Source organism: Rhinoraja longicauda, chromosome 6 (genome assembly GCF_053455715.1).
Source record: "Rhinoraja longicauda isolate Sanriku21f chromosome 6, sRhiLon1.1, whole genome shotgun sequence".
NCBI classification, from domain to species: Eukaryota; Metazoa; Chordata; class Chondrichthyes; order Rajiformes; family Arhynchobatidae; genus Rhinoraja; species Rhinoraja longicauda.
The window spans coordinates 11345294-11366804 of record NC_135958.1 but is presented as its reverse complement, the minus strand read 5'-3'; the positions used below and the strand labels follow the sequence as shown (position 1 = coordinate 11366804).

Sequence of the window (21511 nt, the reverse complement as noted above, 5' to 3'; positions counted from 1 at the left end):
AACTGTGACCCCTGGTTCTGGACTCCCCCAACATTGGGAACATTTTTCCGGCATCTAGCCTGTCCAATCCTTTCAGAATTTTATATGTTTCTATAAGATCCCCTCTCATCCTTCTAAATTCCAGTGACGTTGGACCTCCCCGTCCTTCACACCAACATTCAAAGAGTCTCATGATCAGCTGTACTGAAACAGAACAATGAAATTGTTAAACTTGCAGCAGCACAAACAGCTTCATCAACACAGTACTCAAGGAGTGTTTTATTGTCATTTATGAGGAAGGATGTGCTGGCTCTGGAGACGGTCCGGAGGAGGTTTACAGGGAATGATCTCAGGAATGAGTGCGTACATGATGAGTGGGTCAGCATATGATCAGCGTTTGACAGCACTGGGCCTGTACTCGCTGGAGTTTAGAAGGTTGAGGGGGGACCTCATTGAAACTTACAGAACAGTGAAAGGCAGAGATAGAGTGGATGTGGAGAGGATGTTCCCACTGGTGGGAAAGTCTAGGGCCAGAGGTCACAGCCTCAGAATTAAAGGCCGCTCTTTCAGAAAGGTGAGGAGGAAGTTCTTTAGTCCGAGGGTAGTTAATCTGTGGAACTCATTGCCACAGAGGGCTGTGGAGGCCGTCAGTGGATATTTTTAAGGCAGAGATAGACAAATACTTCATTAGAACAGGTGTCAAGGGTTATGGGGAGAAGGCGTCAAGGGTTATGGCGAAAATGAGATTAGGAGGCAGAGATCAGCCATGATTGAATGGCGGAGTAGATGCGATGGGCCGAAAGGCCTAATACCACTCCTATAACTTGTGAAGTTGGGAATATGTTCCAGATAGAACAATGACATTCTTACTTGCAGCAGCACAACAGAAGATGTAAACATAGTGCACTGTAAACAATATAATAAATGAGAAAAAGTTAATTGTGTGTATATTATATATATATATATATACAAGATAAACACAAGAAAATGGAGTAACTCAGCGGGTCAGACAGCATCTCGGAGAAAAGGATTAGGTGACATTTCGGATCGAGACCCTTCTTCAGACTGAGAGTCAGGGGAAAGGGAAATTACATATATATATTCCATATTCCATATATCACATATATATATATATATATATATATATATATATATATATATATATATATTACATGTACATGCATCTGCAGTTATTTTCTTACACAACCTGTTGCTCCACTGCGATTTCTCCTCAAGGTATGTCCACTTTGAAGAAGTTCTCCTCCTCTATATATATGTGTGTGTGTGTGTGTGTGTGTGTGTGTGTGTGTGTGTGTGTGTGTGCGCATACATACACATAAAATCAAACAAACAATAATAGTTTCTATAACCCTGATCCATACATGATACAATTAAAATAATTTCAATAAATAACAAGCCCAATATAACGCAACGACCCCACAAACAATGCCCAACGTCCTTGGTGATGGGAAGGTCCATGTCAAGCATGCCATGGTGTAAAGAGCTGGTTCAAGTCCAGGGGAGTTTGCTGTACAGTGCTGTCCCCCAAGAACCTGCCTCCTGCATGAACCAGCAATGTGCCACACCTGAGAGTAACTAACACTACTCTGAATGCAGTTCCCAGTCGACCCTCACTGGCTTTGCATTGCTTCTAATCTTGCTTCTTGTTACAAAGCCACGTGCAAATATAGGAATGTGAGCCCTAAGAGCGGAGACAATCCTCTAACACTTGTGAAAGATGTACACTGAACAAAAAGAACATCGAACAGTACAGAACGAAGGTATACAGAATATAGACACAAAATGCAGGAGTGACTCAGTCTGAAGAAGGGTCTTGACCGAAATGTCACCAATTCCTTCTCTCCAGAGATGCTGCCTGTCCCGCTGAGTTACTCCAGCATTTTGTGTCTACCTTCAATTTAAACCAGCATCTGCAGTTCCTTCCTACACATAGAACAGCACTGCACATGAACAGGCCCTTCGGCCCACAATGTCCATGCCAAACATGATGTCAATGTGAAACTAATTCATTATGCCTCCATTCCCCGTATAACCAGGTACCTATCCAAAAGCCCCTGAAATACCATGAGCCCATCTAAAGCCCCTGAAATACCATGGGCCCATCTAAAAGCCCCTGAAATACCATGGGGCCCATCTGAAAGCCTCGTAAATACCATGTGCCCATCTAAAAGCCTCTTAAATAAGATAACCGTTCATATTGTAAATTAATTCGGATTGCTCTTGTAAATATTATACATGTGAATATTCCACACACACACACTGCTTGTGAATATCACACACACACACACTGCTTTTACTTTACATTATCCTGCACCTTCATCTACGTTTAGTAAGATCTGTGCTAAAACTTGCTAAACTGCCAAAATAAACAGAGTTGCTGCATATTCTATTGAGATCTAACGCTGTGCTTTCACCAAGAGTTATGGGCTGTGGCAATATTCCTGTTTTTATGGTCTGTACTGCCCGGATTTAACCTTTTGTCTTCCTCGTAAACAGCATTCAGTAAAATCAATGGATTTGTAGCTAATGGATTCAATGTAAAAATAATGGAGGTATGAGGCCAGATGTGAGTGATGGCTATCAAAGATTATATTTACACGCCATTTGTTTTTGAACCCTGAGCACTGTTAGGTAGACGATATTCCTGCAGCACGCTCCAGTGTAACTGGAGGCACCAACCAACCTTAGCTTGTCACATCCGTTTTATGGAGAAAAATATTATGCCAACAATTTACTGCGTGTGCAGTACTTCAAAGCCAAAATCATATTTATTGAACAGTGGACACGTTAATGATGTAAGACAGAATGTCCAATATTTGGAGAATGCTTTCCCTTCGGAGTGAACTCTCCCGATATACGAGGGCAACAAACGTCACTGTTCCACCCAGAAACTTGCCACTGACACTGCTCACTGCAAGCAGACTATTTTATGTCGATCATATTTTTTAATTGTGTAAAAAATTCTAAAACTCCTTTCTAACAAACTAAAAGAAAGAAAGAAAGAAAATAAATAAATAAATGCAAGTTAAGATTTTGAAGTGGCTTTTCCTTTAATGTTCCGGAGGGCTGTTGAGCTGAGTGAAAGGAGCCGCTTTGAAATACAGAGTAAAGTTGTCTTTTCCTTGCATTATTCTATAAGAGGCTGCGCAAAATGAGAGGTGTCAGAGTTAGCTGTGTTTCTCTGTGGCGTGATCCCAAAACCCTGGCTGAGAAACGACAGATGTCTGCAACTAGATGCAGCAATGCATGTTAAAGTCTCAGACTAATCCACCGACTCCACTGCGGTTATCTGAACCAAAAGAAATGGAGTGCTCCCTGCACTGTACAGAACGCTGCAGTCTACCGATACTACCCAGTCTAACCAGCCACCTCTCCACCCTCCCCCCACCACCCACAGATTCCACAGACACCCTCACGCCTCGACAAAATACACACACCCTCCCCTCCACATGTCCTGAAATGCTGCAGGCAAAATATAACTTCTACACAGAACACTGGAACAAGGCACGAACGCAAGGAGTAAAGTAAAATGCCTGGACTTTGTCGAGTGGGTGCACAGGAACTCCAGCCAAGGATGGCCCCGATACTCCACTCTCCTGCTCCGAAACTTTTCACTGTAGCTCGGGATATGGGGGAAAAAGCAGGAACGGGGTACTGATTCTGAATGATCAGCCAGGATCACGTTGAATGGCGGCGCTGGCTCGAAAATGCCGAATGGCCTTCTCCTGCACCTGTTTTCTATGTTTCTCTGGTACATGTGACAATAAACTAAACTGAAACTGCCTCTCAGGCAATCCTCAATGTCATCAGAAAGGGAATCAGACACCATGAACCAGTCATCAGACACCATGAACCAGTCATCAGACACCATGAACCAGTCATCAAACGCTGGGTTCTGTCATCACAACGCCCCCCTGCTGTTGCCTCCTGCACTGTGTAAAGGATCGGCATTGGCTTTGGTCAGGTGAAGAGCTGCCACTGTTTGCTAAGGTGTTTGGGGAGCCTCAGTTCACATTAGTTTATTGTCACGTGTACCGAGGTACAGTGAAAAGCTTTTGTTGCGTGCTATCCAGTCAGCGGAAAGACAACACATGATTACAATCGAGCCATTTACAGTGCAATGATACATGATAAGGGAATAACGTTTAGTGCAAGGTAAAGCCAGTAAAGGCCGATCAAGGATAGTCCGAGGGTTACCAATGAGGTAGATGGTAGTTCAGCACTGCTCTCTGGTTGTGGTAGGATGGTTCATTTGCCTGATAACAGCTGGGAAGAAACTGTCCCTGAATCTGAAGAAGGGTCTCGACCCGAAACGTCACCCATTCCTTCTCTCCCGAGATGCTGCCCGACCTGCTGGGTTACTCCAGCATTTTGTGAATAAATACCTTCGATTTGTACCAGCATCTGCAGTTATTTTCTTACACTGAATCTGGTGGGTGTGCGTTTTCACACTTCTGGTACCTCTTGCCCGATGGGAGAGGGGAGAAGAGGGAGTGGCCAGGGTGGCTGTGTGATCACAGTGTGTTTTATTTTAATGCGTCTTATCCGTCATCCATTCGGGTTTCCCTCCCTCTACCCTTGTGCTGACAAATGGGAGCGGTGTAAGTGAATGAGGAAGAATCACAGTGTGAGCCGCCACCCCTCCCCTCCCCTCCCCTCCCCTCCTCTCCGTGGCATGTAGACCATTGACCTTGTGAACCTCCCCCTCCTACAAGCCTTGTAGAGGAAGAGCGAGGACATGAAGTCACACAGTTCCCCGTGCCAAGAGTTCAAACAGCTGTGAAGCTGGGTGTTTGCAGAACACATTCATAAAAGCAAAACAACCCTCTGCATTTGCCCCGTGGCACAGCCGAGAATGATGTAGTTCCTCCAGGCTAAAAGAACAAGAGCAGACAGAGAGAAGTATTACCACTTTTCCCTAAAACTTACCACAACTACCTTTTGTGAAACCGCATGACTGGGCCTTGCACAATTTCCCCAGTGTGTGTCTCAGGCTACTCTTGGCAAAAAGTCAGAATGACTGTTATATAAATTGCATCTGATGCCAACACAGCCATCTGTGAGTGGAAGCTGCTTTACCCATGTAACGCCGCTCTCTCTCTCTCTCTCTCTCTCTCTCCCAGAAAAAAATAGTGATTAATTTGCAGAATGTTAGTGATTTGCTTATATATTACTGTAACTGCTCATCAGCACAAGGCAAATTCCCCACACTGTGAGGAACGGCAGTCAACTCCAGCACATTTCCACAACACCTGACAGGCTCAACATCCACTAATGGCTTGCAGCTGCATACAAACAGTAATTCTATCTTCAGGATAGCACGGAGAAACTATTGAGGAGCAGAAAAAACCCCACAGCAGCAGGCTTTAGTCCGTTTTATAGACTCAGCTGCAGATCAAAACGGGTTTAACCCGTTGAGCACTGGAGCATTTGGCACACCTACACAACGGTTTGGTGCTGCTCTAGTGCGTGTGGTGGGGGGGAGGGAAGGGGAGGGGAGGGGAGGGGAGGAAAGGAGAGGGTGAAGGGAGGGGAGGGGAGGAGAGAGGAGAGGGGAGGGGAGGAGAAGAGAGGGGAGGAGAGGGGGAGGGTGAAGGGAGGGGAGGGGAGGAGAGAGGAGGGGAGGGGAGGAGAGGGGGAGGGTGAAGGGAGGGGAAGGGAGGAGAGAGGAGAGGGGAGGGGGAGGATGAAGGGAGGGGGAAGGGAGGGAGAAGGGAGGGGAGGGAAGGGGAGGAGAGGAGAGGGGGAGGGTGAAGGGAGGGGAGGGGAAGAGAGAGGAGAGGGGAGGGGAGGAGAGGGGGAGGGTGAAGGGAGGGGAGGGGAGGGGAGGAGAGAGGGACGGAGGGGAGGAGAGGAGAGGGGCGGAGGGGAGGGGAGGGGGAGGGTGAAGGGAGGGGAAGGGAGGGGAGGAGAGAGAAGGGGAGGGGGAGGGTGAAGGGAGGGGAGGGGAAGGGGAAAGGGAGGGGGAAGGGAGGGGAGGAGGAGGGTGAAGGGAGGGGAAGGGAGGAGAGGAGAGAGGAGGGGAGGGGAGAGGAGGGGAGGGGAGGAGAGGAGGGACGCAGCAACCTCGCACCCCCCCTCCCCACACAGGTATGTGTGAGATACCTCGTGACAATGCCATCCTTGTCAGTTGACATCTTGGTCAGGCAACAATACATTATTTTGCGTGATATTTTCATCCAAAATTAATTTCAGGAGCAGACCCTACTGCACCAGGAGTACGTTTGAAGATGAAATTATCAAGAGACGTCAAAGAAATGGGCTTTACTGAAAGGCCCAGCACTGTAGGGTGTGAGAAGTCTCGGCACGTCATTGAAAAATAAGACATCAGATTATTAAAATGCTCCTTCAATAAAACTGCAGAAGTTAAAACAATAAAATGCCTGACTCGAGCCATGGCTACGAACTAGTGCCGACCTCCTCTAGAAAGTGTTATTGCACAAATTAAGTATCAAATGGCAGGTCTAATTTTAGACTTTTCAAACCGGCGAAATGAATTTTTGTGGGATTGTTTGTGGCTGGTCAACTTTACCTTCCTATCTGCGGCATATAAACACCTTGACACCCAGCACGGAAATATACCTTTTATTTGTAATTGAAATGATAAATTATGAGAGCCTAGCGCACTATGTTTTCACTCAACATTTTACGCTGCTCCGAAGAGAGAGAAAGACGCAAAAAAAAGAAAAGCTGTAATCATTTTTTAAACTGAATCTTCATTAGATTCCATATTTTATTTATACCTGCAGCCTCCACATCAGAGCACATCCATTCAGTCGGTGAAAAAGCTGCTGGAAGAAATCTGCAGCAGCCCTGCTGGCCCTGTGGATTCAATACTTATAGCTCAGCTACCATCAGGCTGAAAGGCGTATTTGTCTCTTTTAATTGAAATCACTCCATTCTGAAAAGTCAGTGGCGAACTTTGGAGGTGGAGGGAGGAGGGGGGGGGGGGGGGGGGGGGTGGAGGGGAGGGGTAGGGGAAAGGGGGGGGAGGGGGGAGGAGTAAGGCTGAAAGGGGCCATTCCAAATAAGTCCCATTAATCAAAAAGCAGAGTCTAATGTAACTAATATTTTACAATTAGAGGAGACAAGATGGAGCTAAAAGCCATCTATCTCTCTTACACCATATGATCATCGATTCATAATCTGAAGATTGAGAGTCACAAGAAGATGCATTTACGAAAGGAGGGTGGGGGGGGGGGGGGTGGGGAGGGAGGGAGGAGGGGGAGGGGGGTGGAGAGGGAGATGGGGGAGGGGGGTGGAGAGGGAGGGAGGGATGTGGGGAGGGAGGAGGGGGGTGGGGAAGGAGGGAGGGAGGGGGGTGGGGAAGGAGGGAGGGGGGTGGGGAAGGAGGAGGAGGAGGAAAGGAGGGGGAGGAGGGAAGGAGGGAGTGAGGGAGTGAGGGAGGGAGGGGGGGGGGGAGGTTGGGGCTCCCGTGCACGAGATAATGAACAGGATGAGAAACAACGTCTGTGAAGTCTGTGTAAAGATGACACAGTGCATGAATGGTGACAGATGACACACAGATGAGTGCAGATACCTGACAGACAGCGAGTGATGACTGCAGTCCTTTCCTACCATTATGATCCTCAATTATCCCAGTGGGGCAGGGAAGAGTGGTAGTGTCGTCACACACACACACACACACACACACACACACACACACACACGCACACACACACACACACACACACACACACACACACACACACACACACACACAGGCAGGCAGGAGCAATGTGCAGTTGTGCCGGGCCGTTTGCGACGAAACACTTTTTCACAATTTTATCACTGCTACATTTGGGTCAGTGGTTTGAATGTCAGTATTCGTGATCGGTGCCAAGAAAAGTAGGTGCAGTACTCTGTATTGCTGCCCCCGTACACCACTCTCACTGCAGAGATGGCTCTCCTTTCCCTCACACTGCCATCTGCAGGGCTGCAAACCCCATCACTTCATTCTGCACACCTCCCCTTTGCTCCTCGGGATCACATGCGAGTCTCACACAGACAGTCTTTTCCCACACAATTTAATCTGCTCGCTGCGCTTTAAGGCAGGAGGATGAGGGGTGATCTCACAGAGCTGTACAGAATCATAAGAGGAGTAGACGGGAACATAGGAAATAGGTGCAGGAGTAGGCCATTCGGCCCCTTCCAGCCAGCACCGCCATTCAATATGATCATGACTGATCATCCAGAATCAGTACCCCCCCGTTCTTGCTTTCACCCCATATCCCTTGATTCCGTTAGGCCTGACAGCTATATCTAACTCTCTCTTGAATACATCAGGTAGGGTCTCTTGGACAGGTTCTCTTGCCCAGAGTAGGTGAATCGAAGGCCCAAATGGCCTCCTCCTGCACGTATTGTCTATTGTCTATAATCGAGGACCAGAGGACACAGGTTTAAGATGCGGGGTGAAAGATTTAATAGGAACCTGAGGAGTAACTTTTTCACGCAGAGGGTGGTGGGTGTATGGAATGAGCTGCCAGAGGTGGTGGAGGTACTATTGCAATGTTTAAGAAACATTTGGACAGCTACATGGATAGGACAGGTTTAGAGGGACATGGGCCAAATGCAGGCAGGTGGGACTAATGTAGATGGGACTTCTGGTTGGTGTGTGCAAGTCAGGCTAAAGGGCCTGTTTTCACTCTGTATCACTCTATGATTCTATGAAAGGAAAGAGTGCTGGGTTTACAAGAGTATAAATGGGGGTGGGGATGGATGGCTCACTGCCCTCTCCCTCCCTTCCTCCTCCCACACACACTCAAACAAAAGCAAATTGGCAAGAGCTCGTGAAAAGAGGCCAATGCTGGAAGGAGGAGATAGGTGTTGGGAGATGGTGAGGGTGAGAAAGGAAGGGAATATCAGAGCTTTGTAGGTTCAAAGGTTTCAAAGGTCTTTTATTGTCACGTGTACCAATTAAGGTGTAATGATATGCGAATTAGAGGCAGGAAACGTGTTCCCAATGTAGGGGGAGTCCAGAACAAGGGGCCGCAGTTTAAGAATAAGGGGTAGGCCATTTAGAACTGAGATGAGGAAAAACGTTTTCAGTCAGAGAGTTGTAAATCTGTGGAATTCTCTGCCCCAGAAGGCAGTGGAGGCCAATTCTCTGAATGCATTCAAGAGAGAGTGGGATAGAGCTCTTAAGGATAGTGGAGTCAGGGGGTATGGGGAGAAGGCAGGAACGGGGTACTGATTGAGAATGATTGGTGGGCCGAAAAGGCCTGTTTCCGGCTGTATATATGTGATATGATATGATATGATATTGAATGGCGGTGCTGGCTCGAAGGGCCGAATGGCCTCCTCCTGCACCTATTGTCAATTGTCTATTGTCTATTGAATTATCATGCAGCCATACGGAAAAAGACACACAACTACATAAAAGTTAACATAAACATCCACCAAAGCGGAGTCCCCATGTTCCCCACTGTGATGGAAGGCAAAGAAGACCAATCTCGTCCCTCTTTATTTCTCGGGGCGATCAAAGCTCCTGCAGCCGGCGGTCGAAGCTCCCGCACTGGGGCGATCGAAACTTCCGCGTCGGGGCGACCGAAACCCCCGTGGCTTGGAGTTCCCGATGTCGGTCTCTGACTGGAGACCGCGGGTTCTGTGATGCAAGTCCGCAAGCACCCACGGTTGGAGCACCAAGGTCGATCCCTGGCAGAGGGATCGCGGGCTCCGTGATGTTAACCCGTAGGCACCCACGGTGCAGCTCTCAAAAGTGGGTCTCCAGCAAAGGCCGCCAACTCCTCGATGTTAGGCCGCAGTGCGGACGGAGATACGATACGGAAAAAAAATCGCATCTCCGTCGAGGTAAGAGATTAGAAAAAGTTTCCCCCAAACCCCCCCCACATAAAACAAGATAAAGAACACTAAAACATACATTTAACACATACTAAAAAACACAAAGAAGGAAAGGACAGGCAGCCTGTTGGCGAGGCAGCCATTGCTGGCACCACCCGGCTCTGACCGGTTGTTGCTATTGTTGTAGTAGCTCCACAACATGCCTGAAGTGGAGGAGGCCACCAGCCGGGAGACCTGGGTTCTCAAGATGGAACCAACTGAAGAATGAGTGACGTTCCCCCAAAACTCGTTACAATCTGCCCTCACATCGTCATGATGTTCTCAACACCGCAATGCAGCAGTGACTTGACAGTGGAGGAGGTATCTCATCATCTACAGTCTGAGAGCAGAACCTTGATGGAGGAACGGAACAGCCAGAGAGGACAACCTGGGGGCAGGAGGACTTTGGCCTTTCTTCTCCATTGAGTGTCCTAAGGCTCTGTTAGTTCAGGGACCCTCCCTCCAGATGCTGTCGCCAGAGAGGCCATGTTGTTATCACGAGTCTCTCTGCCATAGATTTACCTCTTCTATGCACTGGTTGGCAAGTAGTTGCTAGTCTGTGTTAGGATATCAGACGGAACCTCTGGAACCATTAAGGTTGATGGTTTTGACTGTGCCTTGTGTTGCTTTCTTGCACCCCACACATAACTCTCTCTCCTCCTCTTCCTACGCCCATCAGACTGTGAAACTTGAAATGCTACAGGTGAGGCAAAAGTGCCTCATTATAAGGGATGAACATTATGGAGTCTGCACGTTCTCCCCGTGACCGTGTGGATTTCCTCCGGGTGCTCCGGTCGGTTTCTTTCCACATTCCAAAGACGTACAGGTTTGTTGGTTACTTGGCTTCTGTAAATTGACCCTTGGTGTGAAGGGAGTGGATGAGAAAGTGGGATAACGTAGACCTAGTGTGAACGGGTGATCGATGGTTGGCATGGAATCAGTGGGCCGAAGGGCCTTTTTCCGTGCTGGTTCTCTAAACTGAAACTAAAATATACCAATGGAAACAGCACATTAGGTCATCCAGAGTTTAATCGCTGCTTGTTCAGGGATTTTGCAAATTGTAAATTTTGGCTTCCAATGGAGAAACAAGCGATATGCCTGGATGTGCAACTGAGGGCAGGATCTGCAAACACCCATTGTCAATACTGTGCAGGTAGATGTTTGGTGAAGGCACATACATCTATCTACACATGTATTGAAGTCAGATCCATTCCATGCTACTCTTCATGAAAAGCACAACAACGTGTAAAACCACTACATGTTCACCCACTCTAGATCCTCCCAAAACCTTCACAACATCTCAAAAACGTTTCACAGATCAATAACTATTTAGTAGCATTGTCTTTCTCTCAAATCGTGAGATCTACATTTGCCCGATAATTTTGAGAGGGTTTTTTTCTGCGAGTCTTGTTAAACACTGTTACTATCAGGCACAATGCTCACTGATGGAACCTGACACTAATGGAGTTAAAAAGACATTATTTTATGTCAGGATACAAATGTGAGGTGATGGAGCATGCCCTTAGATTTACCCATGGGTGATGGATGCCCTATACACTGCACTAATATACAAAAATACATAATAAAACATTTGCAACACATTTGAGATACTTCTTGTCCCTGACTGTGAGCAGGCAGGGTTGTCAAATACAGCGTCTCGCTGTGGAACGGCAAGCAGCTTCACAAATGGTCTGCAGGGCCATCTTGTGGGAGTACGAGAAACATCAGCTCCCTTGCAGTGAAAGACGACGGAATCATTGAGAATGTAGACAAGTTCATGCAGGGGTCACCATCTGTAGGGTTAATACTGTTTACACATAGTTGGAGTAAGGTCAATCACATACCTGGTACCAAATGTGTATCGTTTTCAGCATAAACGTTTAAGATTCGTCAAATATGTGTCCCCCGTTCCGTGGCCACATGGCAAACAAAGAACAAGGCTGTTTGGGAAGGCCGTATTATTAATCTACTTAAAATGATCCGTCCAATTAATTAGGATTAAGGAGATAAAAAAAACAAAGCATGTGCTGGGACTTGAGTCCGTCAGTCTAGACCAACAGAACACCACGCGACGAAAAGTCGGCAAGTAAAGAGTTTACGCAACAAAAATCGCAGCAAAATCTAGAAAAGGGGTTGAAATATCCAGCTAGGAAAATAAAGTTAAATAAACAAAAGGGAAGTTCTCAGACACAAGCTCTGGGAAAACATTAAGGTGGAGCCTCGCAGACTGGTATTATGGGGGAGTCTGCAATTGGTTTTATCTTCCAATAAAGTTACGATCTGAATTTAATTCATACTTTAAAGGGTGAAAGTGTAGCACTTTACCAAAGATGGTGCTTATTTATTTAGCATTAAAAAAATGTAAAATACAGAGTGCTGGAGGAACTCAGTGGGTCAAGGCAGCGTCTGTGGAGAGAATGGCCTAGTGACGTTTAGGGCTGGGACCCGTCTTCAGATTGATCACGGCAGAAAGATTCTGATCCTCCACAGAGGCTGCCTGACCCTCTGAGTTCTTCCAGCACTTCCTGTTTTGCTCAGGATTCCAGCATCTGCAGTTCCATGTGTCTCCATTATCGTCAAATGCAACAGGGTTTAAGATTGCTGCAAATAAAGTCTTGCACAGGTTCCTAATTCTTCCCCAGGCGCATTGATATTTGTCCTGTCTTATTCAGCCCAATCCCATGTAGGTCTGTGAGGTGGTATCGTCCACCCTAGCAACACTCCACCACAACTTCCAGTGGGTCATAGAAACATAGAAACATAGAAAATAGGTGCAGGAGTAGGCCATTCGGCCCTTCGAGCCTGCACCGCCATTCAATATGATCATGGCTGATCATCCAGCTCAGTAGCCTGTACCTGCCTTCTCTCCATACCACCTGATCCCTTTAGCAAAAAGGGCCACATCTAACTCCCTCTTAAATATAGCCAATTAACTGGCCTCAACTACCTTCTGTGGCAGAGAATTCCACAGACTCACCACTCTCTGTGTGAAGAAATGTTTTCTCATCTCGGTCCTAAAAGACTTCCCCCTTATCCTTAAGCTGTGACCCCTGGTTCTGGAGCTGTGACCCCTGGTTCTGGAATTCTGGGTCAATGGCTTCTTTGCTAATCATGCGTCGACTCTTCCCAAACAAGATGAAAGCAGGTGAGAGTGAGGGGGGGGGGGGAAGGTTTAAGGTGAGAGGGGGAAAGTTTAATGGAGATTTGGGGGGTAAATCTTTTTACACAGAGGGTGGTGGAGACCTGGAACGCATTGCCTGGGGTGGTGGTGGAGGCAGATACGATAGTGGTGTTTGTAGATAGGTAGATGGAAGTGCAGGGAATGGAGGTAGATGGGTGATATTCAGGCAGAGGAGATCAGTTCAACTTGGCATACGACACGACACAATAGAACTTTATTAATCAAAGGAGGGAAATTGATCTTGTTCAGCACCATGTGGGCCGAAGGGGCTGTTCCTGCACTGCGCTGTTTTATGTTTTATATTGTATGTTCTATGTAACAAAATTCACAACTGCGTGCTAGCTGGTCTTAACCAGAGTGTCAAAATCACCGTGACCGTCTGGGGACATGGTTACAACTGGTTGGCTGTCCCAGCTTATGATCGCTCCCTCGTGTTGCCAGAGGTTGCGGGGAGAAGGCAGGAGAATGGGGTTAGGAGAGAGAGAGAGAGATAGACCAGCCACGATTGAATGGCGGAGTAGACTTGATGGACCGAATGGCCTAATTCTTCTCCTGTCACTTATGACCTTGTGACCAGGTGGTCTCGGCTGGAAGTGTGTGGGATTGAATGGCCCCATTAAAGCAGGCAATGACTTAAGACCAGTTAGCATCCTGCAGCCGTGTAACCCCACCTCACTGAGATGTAAAGAGAAAAACGATGAGGGAATAATACAATATAGGGCAGCACGGTGGCACAGCGGTAGAGTTGCTGCCTCACAGCGCCAGTGACCCGGGTTCGATCCTGACTACAGGTGCTGTCTGTATGGAGTTTGTACGTTCTCCCTGTGACCTGCGTGGGTTTTCTCCAGGATCTCCAGTTTCCTCCCACACTCCAAAGACGTAGAGGTTTGTTGGCTAATTGGCTTGGTATAAGTGTAAAATTGTCCCTAGTTTGTGTAGGATATTGTTAATGTGCGGGGATCGCTGGTCGGCACGGACTCGGTGGGCCGAAGGGCCAGTTTCCGCGCTATATCTCTAAACTAAACTGAAGTCCTACAGTCTGAAGAAGGGTCCCGACCCGAAACGTCACCCACTCTCTTTTTCTTGAGATGCTGCCTGACCCGCTGAGTTACTCCAGCACTTTGCATCTATCTTCGACATATACCAGCATCTGCAGTTCCTTTCTACACATAAATAAAAACTTTGTTCACCTAGATGATAAATAGTGATAACAGGAGGACACAACCATTAAGAAACTATAATACATTTACTCATAGTCTTATGTTTGGCTTTTTGTGACACATTGCTTACACCCACCTATGCTCCAAACATTAATATTCTTTACTCTACGGTTCAAAGTTTTGCAGAATTATACAGAGAGTATCAGATAGCCGGAAGGGAGTTGCAAATAATAGGTTTTATATTTGTATTGTCTGCTTCAATGTGCATTTTTGCCATTTGAGGTGAAGGACAGTTTCGAGGGAGTACTTTTTGTTCAAAGTGCACTAGGTTTTTATATTATAATATTACAATAAATTACATTGGCTCTAAAGTGAAACAGCGTTGATCAGTGGAAATGTCCTCCCTGCTCTGGGCTGCACTGCTGATATTAATTATGGGAACACCCAGCGTGGTTTCATTGCACACAGAGGAAGCACAACACCAAACTCGCCTGTGGCCAGTCCCAAGACACCATGCCATAGACTGGGAGCACAGGATTCTCAGCTTGCAGTTCATTGCCTGGGGTCAGCCACCTTTGAAGCTGCCCGTGTACCGTATGTAATTGGTGTCACCGGGGCAAGAGAACCCTGGAGTAAAACTGCACAGTCACAACAACAATAGGGTGGAATAGTCTTCGCACCACCATAGTTATTCAACCAGACGCAACTAAATACAAGGCAGTTCTTCTCCAAGAAGCCCTTCTTGCTTAAGTCCATACTCCGCCACCTCCAGTTTAAATTCCATTTGGAATATTTTGGAGGACCAAGAACCAAGAATCTTTCTGCGGGAAAGAAAAACTCCACCCTGTGTGAAGCGAGAGCGATAGATGTAGAAATCTCTGCTCTTCCATGCACTTCTCTGCCAAAGCTGGACACTCGGCCTTAGTTATACAGGCAAGTGAGAATCTGTCATTTTGATATTATCATATCATATCATATATATACAGCCGGAAACAGGCCTTTTCGGCCCACCAAGTCCGTGCCGCCCAGCGATCCCCGCACATTAACACTATCCTACACCCACTAGGGACAATTTTTACATTTACCCAGCCAATTAACCTACATACCTGTACGTCTTTGGAGTGTGGGAGGAAACCGAAGATCTCGGAGAAAACCTACGCAGGTCACGGGGAGAAAGTACAAACTCCTTACAGTGCAGCACCCGTAGTCAGGATCGAACCTGAGTCTCCGGCGCTGCATTCGCTGTAAAGCAGCAACTCTACCGCTGCGCTACCGTGCCGCCAATATTGGCACAATTAAATAAATAAGTGGGTAGTAGAGCCGCTTCCTCACAGCGCCAGAGGCCTGGGTTCGAACCTGACTATGGCTGCTGTCTGTACGGAGTTTTACGTTCTCCCCGTGACCGTGTGGGTTTTACTCCGATTTCCTCCCACACTCCAAAGACACGTGTGGGTTTGTAGATTGTGTGGGAAGGAACTGCTGGTGCTGGTTTAAACCAAAGATTGACACAAAAAGCTGGAGTAACTCAGCGGGACAGGCAGCGTCTCTGGAGAGAAGGAACGGGTGACGTTGCGGGTCGAGACCATTCTTCAGAAGAAGGGGCTTGACCTGAAATTCAATCTGCCATTGAATCATGGCTGATCTATCTCTCCCTCCTAACCCCATTCTCCTGCCTTCTCCCCGTAGCCCCTGACACCCATACTAATAAATAACCTGTCAATCTCCGGCTTAAAAATACCCATTGACGACCTCTGCAGACTTCTGTTGCAACGAATTCCACAGATTCACCCCTCTGGCCAAAGAAATTCCTCCTCATCTCCTTCCTAAAGGAACTTTCTTTAATTCTGAGGCCGTGGCCTCTGGTCCTAGACTCTCCCACTAGTGGAAATATCCTCTACACATCCACTCTGTCCAGAAGAAAAAAGAAGAGGAAAAATCAGGCAACTTAGGCAGAATTCAGGCAACAAGAATGTTACATTAATGATCTGGATGATGGTGTGGCAAATTGGATTAGTAAATATGCAGATGATACTAAGATAGGTGGTGTAGTTAATAATGAAGTAGAGTTTCAAAGTCTACAGAGAGACTTGGGCCTTTTGGAAGGGTGGGCTGAAAGATGGCAGATGGAGTTTAATGCTGATAAGTGTGAGGTGCTGCATTTTGGTAGGACAAATCAAAATAGGACGTACAGGGTAAATGGTAGGGAATTGAGGAATGCAGTGGAACAGAGGGATCTGTGAATAACTGTGCATTGTTCCCTGAAGGTGGAATCTCATGTGGATAGGGTGGTGAAGAAGGCATTTGGTATGCTTGCCTTTATAAATCAGAGCATCGAATATAGAAGTTGGGATGTAATGTTAAAATTGTACAGGGCATTGGTGAGGCCGAATCTGGAGTATGTTGTGCAGTTCTGGTCGCCAAATTATAGGAAGGATGTCAACAAAATGGAGAGGGTACAGAGGAGATTTACTAGAATGTTGCCTGGGTTTCAGCACTTAAGCTACAGAGAGAGGTTGAACAGGTTGGGTCTTTATTCTTTGGAGCGTAGAAGGTTGAGGGGGGACTTGATGGAGGTTTTTAAAATTTTAAGAGGGACGGACAGAGTTGACGTGGGTAGGCTTTTCCTCTTGAGAGTGGGGAAGATTCCAACAAGGGGACATAACTTTAGAATTGAGGGACAAAAGTTTAGGGGTAACATGAGGGGTAATTTCTTTACTCAGAGGGTGGTGGCTGTATGGAATGGGCTTCCGGTGGAAGTGGTGGAGGCAGGCTCGATTTTATTATTTAAGAGTAAATTGGATAGGTATATGGATGAGAGGGGATTGGAGGGTTATGGTCTGAGAGCAGGTAGATGAGACTAGGTCAGAGAGAGTGGTCGGCGTGGACTGGTAGGGCCGGACGGGCCTGTTTCCGTGCTGTAGTTGTTATATGGTTATATGGTTATATGGTTTCTCAATAACTCGAACACGATACATTTTAAAAATTAGATTTAGGTTCAGGTTTATTATTGCCAGGTGTACCAGCATGCTGTGAGGCATTGCCAGGTGTACCAGCGTGCTGTGAGGTGAGGCATTGCCAGGTGTACCAGCGTGCTGTGAGGCATTGCCAGGTGTACCAGCGTGCTGTGAGGCATTGCCAGGTGTACCAGCGTACTGTGAGGTGAGGCATTGCCAGGTGTACCAGCGTACTGTGACGCATTGCCAGGTGTACCAGCGTACTGTGACGCATTGCCAGGTGTACCAGCGTGCTGTGAGGCATTGCCAGGTGTACCAGCGTGCTGTGAGGCATTAGTCCTTCCTTCTTAAATACAGTACAAGAGCCAAAAAACAAAAAGATAGTCTACGGGAAATTTATTTGAAAAATTATATATTTAAACAAAGAAAATTGGGAAACAGGTGAGTAAAACATCCAATCATGTTCTTGTTTTAACTGAAAGTGGAAAGGAGTAGCAACCTAATTGGGTGAAACCCCATGGATGTTAAAAACAAACATTGTTATAGGAAAGATGTCGTCAAGTTGGAAAGGGTGCATAGATGATTTACGAGGATGTCGGCTAGAGGGTCTGAACTACAGGGAGAGGTTGAGTAGCCTGGGACCATTCCCTGGCGCGCAGGAGGATGAGGGGTGATCTTACAGAGGTGCATAAAATCATGAGAGGAATAGATCGGGTAGATGCACAGAGTCTCTTGCCCAGAGTAGAGGAATCGAGGACCAGAGGGCATAGGTTTAAGGTGAAGGGGAAAAGATTTAATAGGAATCTGAGGGGTATCTTTCTCACACAAAGTATGCTGGGTGTATGGAGAAAGCTGCCAGAGGAGTTAACATTCTACTAACTAAATAGAAAAAGGTATATGATAAATCTCATGATTATTATATAACAGGACACCAATAAAAACAGCACCTCATATTTCGCTTGGGCAGCTTGCAGCCCAGCGTTATGAGCATTGACTTCTCCAGGGACTATTGCAACGTTCGAGAAACAATTAGACAGGTTTGGACAGGATAGGACAGGATTTGGACAGGATAGGACAGGATTTGGAGGGGTATGGGCCAAACGTCCATGTTTGGAGGGATTTGGGGCTGCACGGTGGCGCAGCGGTAGAGTTGCTGCCTCACAGCGCCAGAGACCCGGGTTCCATCCTGACTAAGGGTGCTGTCTGCACGGAGTTTGTACGTTGTTCTCCCTGTGACCTGCGTGGGGTTTTCTCCGGGTGCTCCAGTTTCGTCCCACTCTCCAAACATGTGCAAGTTTGTAAGATTAATTGGCCTGGTGTAAATGGATCGCTGGTCGGTGCGGACTCCGTGGGCCGAAGGGCCTGTGTCCACGCTGTATCTCTAAACTAAACTTAACGCGGGCAGGTGGGGCGAGTGTAGCTGGGACATATTGGTCGGTGTGGGCAAGTTGGGCCGAAGGGCCTGTTTTCCATGCTGTATCACTCGATGACTCTAAACTGGAATTTAGAAGGATGAGAGGGGATCTTATTGAAACGTATAAGATTATTAAGGGGTTGGACACGTTAGAGGCAGGAAACATGTTCGCAGTGTTGGGGGAGTCCAGAACAAAGGGCCACAGTTTAAGAATAAGGGGTAGGCCATTTAGAACTGAGATGAGGAAAAACTTTTCCAGTCAGAGAGTTGTAAATCTGTGGAATTCTCTGCCTCAGAAGGCAGTGGAGGCCAATTCTCTGAATGCATTCAAGAGAGAGCTAGATAGAGCTCCTAAGGATAGCGGAGTCAGGGGGTATGGGGAGAAGGCAGGAACGGGGTACTGATTGAGAATGATCAGCCATGATCACATTGAATGGCGGTGCTGGCTCGAACGGCCAAATGGCCTCCTCCTGCACCTATTGTCTATTGTCTATTGTCTAAACACTGGGAAGCCTATGATAAAACAGTATAATGTGCAGCAAAATGAGGGCAGATTGCCTGAGTTGTGAGTGTGCAGCCTCACGGACTGGAGCGGTGTATCAGCATTAATGGTATACCAGTCAGAAACATACCTTCACACTCTGATGAAAACCCCACCAAGGACTCTGGAAGTTAATGCTCAGCTGACCCCAGTGGGGCCTGTAGGTTTATATGAATAATTAAAATCTGCTGCAGGGAATTATAGATTTTATGGTGAACTAATTATGAACAATAACCATCGGTTGTATTAATAGACTTAGATACTCCATGTTTGCAATGCAAATTACATTCTCCTGGTGCTGTACATTAAGCTGAAACTTTGCAGAAGGTTTGCAGATCGTCCATGTTAAGCTAACTCCGCCAAAACGGTACGTTTCCGTACGATTATTGAACAATTTCTGAAACAGTTTAATGAATTAAACAGGGGTTACATTCAAATGACAAAAGAAATTAGGTTGTTAATGCCAAGGATTGACAGACACCTGGTCACAATAAGAAGCTTGAGATGTGGATATTTTTACAGATCTGAATCCAGAAATCGGAGGTTGCAAAGGGACTTGGGAGTGCTGGTGCAGGATTCCCAAAACGTTAATCTGCAAGTCGAATCGGTAGTAATGAAAGCAAACTCAATGTTAGCATTTATTTGAACTGGGCCTGTACACAAAAACTGGGATGTAATGCTGGGGCTCTATAAGGCGCTGGTCAGGCCGCATTTGGAATATTGTCAGCAATTTTTGGCGCCATATCTGAGGAAGGATGTGCTGGCTCTGGAGAGGGTCCAGAGGAGGTTTACAAGAATGATCCCAGGAATGAGTGGGTTAACCTATGATAAGCATTTGTCGGCACTGGGGCTGTACTCGCTGGAGTTTAGAAGAATGAGGGGGGACCTCATTGAAACATACAGAATAGTGAAAGGCTTGGATATAGAGGATGTTTCCACTAGTGGGAGAGTCTAGGACTAGAGATCATAGCCTAGGAATTAAAGGACGTTCCTTTAGGAAGGAGATGAGGGGGAATTTCTTTAGTTAGATGGTGGTGAATCTGTGGAATTCCTTGCCACAGAAGGCTGTGGACGCCGTCCATGGATATTTTTAAGGCCGAGATGGATAGATTTTTGATTAGGACTGGTGTCAGAGGTTATGGGAAGAAGGCAGGAGAATGGGGTTGAGAGGGAAAGATAGATCAGCCATGATTGAATGCCGATGAGCCAAATGGCTTAATTCTGCTCCTAGAACCAATGAACTTATGAAGTTCTATTGCAAAGAGGTTATTTCTTGATCGGAAATTGTTACAGAACCATATAAAGAAATAAGTTAATGAGTATATGTGAACTTAGATTACACCTGAGTACACAAGGTAGAGGTACCACATTAATGTGGTAAAACCAGCAGGTGTATATGGACACACACCTGTACATAACTGGCTGTCAGATTCCACATAAAGGTTTGCTTCAGATCTATAGAAACATCCACATCTCAAGCTTCTCATCATGTCCATATATTTGGCAATATCTCTGCCTAAAAAATGTCCATTGACTTGGCCTCCACGGCCTTCTGTGGCAATGAATTCCACAGATTCACCGCCCCTGAACTAAAGAAATTCCTCCTCATCTCCTTTCAAATAGGCAAAAAGTGCTGGAGGAACTCAGTGTGTCAGGCAGCATCTTTTTAGTTTAGAGTTTAGAGATACAGCATGGATACAGGCTGTTTGGCCCATCGAGTCCAGGCCGACCATTCGTCACCCGTTTACACTAGTTTGATGTTATCCCACTTTTGCATTTTATTGAGGCTACAATTAAACTACAAACCCGTACATCCTTGGTGGGCTGAAGGGCCTGTTTACTTGCTGTATCAATCAATCAATCGATCAACCAATCAATCAACCAACCAATCAAAGAACCAATCAATCAATCAACCGATCAATCAATCAATCAATGAAATGACAATAGACAATAGACAATAGGTGCAGGAGGAGGCCATTCGGCCCTTCGAGCCAGCACCGCCATTCAATGTGATCATGGCTGATCATTCTGAAATGCTTCTTGTCCCCGTGATGGTGAGATTGGGTTAGGGTGAAGGTGAAAACCGACCTCCAATACCTTGGACCACAACCAGAGAGCAGTGCTGAACTACTATCTTCCTCATTGGTGACCCTCGGACTATCCTTGACCAGACTTTGCTGGCTTTATCTTGCACTAAACGTGATTCCCTCGTCGTGCATCTGTACACTGTGAATGGCTCAGTTGTTTTCATGTATTGTCTTTCCGCTGACTGATTAGCACACAACAACAAAAATTTCACTGTACCTCGATACACGTGACAATAAACTGCACTGAAAACAATAGCAGTCATTTAACACAACAGTAAATAAGACATTAATTCCATAAACTTTTAAACAGTTCATCACACTGTGAGGATTCACC

At 46.5% G+C, this 21511-nt stretch overlaps 1 protein-coding gene across 4 annotated transcripts in view; it reads right to left on the bottom strand.

The window, feature by feature from the left end:
* Nucleotides 1-21511, bottom strand: part of znf536 (zinc finger protein 536) — a 429810-nt gene that overhangs the window by 660 nt on the left and 407639 nt on the right. The window lies entirely within an intron of this gene.